A 969-nucleotide genomic window follows, 5' to 3' on the forward strand; every position below is an offset into this window, starting at 1 on the left:
ACAATTAACTGCTTATTTTTTATTTTTAAATTTGTATATACAGTAATTTTTACAATTCATTTAATAGCAACTGGTGCCATCACATTTCTCTACTTTGGTTATCCCTTCTTTAGACCACAGTCTGCAAATTAGCACTGATTTTTTGCAAAAGTTAGTATGTTAACTGTACTGTCATTTTTCTTAAGGTTGATCAAAGATAACCTAGAATCACAGCCATTATATGATCACACAAAATGATCATATAATATATCAGACCTGGTTTATCACCAGCATTTATAAAACCAGACCTGGGGAAAGAACTAGGTCTAGGGATACATGCATGGTCTTAATATTGTGAATGTTTAGCCTGTCCTGATTATTACAAAATCAGAACAGCAACAATATTCATAGTAACTTCTTAATTTAAGTGATAAACCCCAACGCATGAAAAGATAACATGCTGAACTCAATTAAGTGTCCTATTAGCTGAGAAGACATTGGTGAACAGTGTAAATCAGAGCTTTTCTTGCTGAACTTATGCACTTTCATTTTTATTGGGGGTGGAGAGAGGGACGATACACAAATTTTGTATCAAAGTGATTGATATTTAGCATTTTAAATAAGAATGATTGAGTGGCCAGTTTAGAATGCAGGGTCTGGAAAGGCCTGAGAAGGCAATATTCAAGCTGAAATCTAAAAATGAAAAGGAGATGACAGTGGAAAATTCAGGAGGAAGAGCATTCTAAGCAGAAGGCCCTAGAGCACTGTGGGAAGGCAGACTGGTACATGATATTCGAGAAGAGGCACAGATAGATCACATATTTCCTTGTAAGCAAGCACAAAGAGTATGGATTTAAATCTCCAAGCAAAGAAGCCCTTGGAAGATTTTACAAAGGGAAGCAACATGATCTAGTTTATTGCTGTTCTTTTTCTTCTTTTTTTAAAAAAGATCACTTTGGAAACTCTAGCAAACAGATTTGGGGGGCAGAA

The 969-nt window shown here is 35.2% G+C and overlaps 1 non-coding gene across 1 annotated transcript; it reads right to left on the reverse strand.

The window, feature by feature from the left end:
- Positions 1-258: 258 nt before the first annotated feature.
- On the reverse strand, positions 259-390 carry LOC111550143. The gene has a single exon (XR_002733933.1). It is a non-coding gene; the product is annotated as a small nucleolar RNA SNORA72 (small nucleolar RNA).
- Between the last annotated feature and the right edge of the window lie 579 nt (positions 391-969).

The sequence above is a fragment of the Piliocolobus tephrosceles genome, chromosome 2 (genome assembly GCF_002776525.5).
Source record: "Piliocolobus tephrosceles isolate RC106 chromosome 2, ASM277652v3, whole genome shotgun sequence".
Lineage (NCBI taxonomy): Eukaryota > Metazoa > Chordata > Mammalia > Primates > Cercopithecidae > Piliocolobus > Piliocolobus tephrosceles.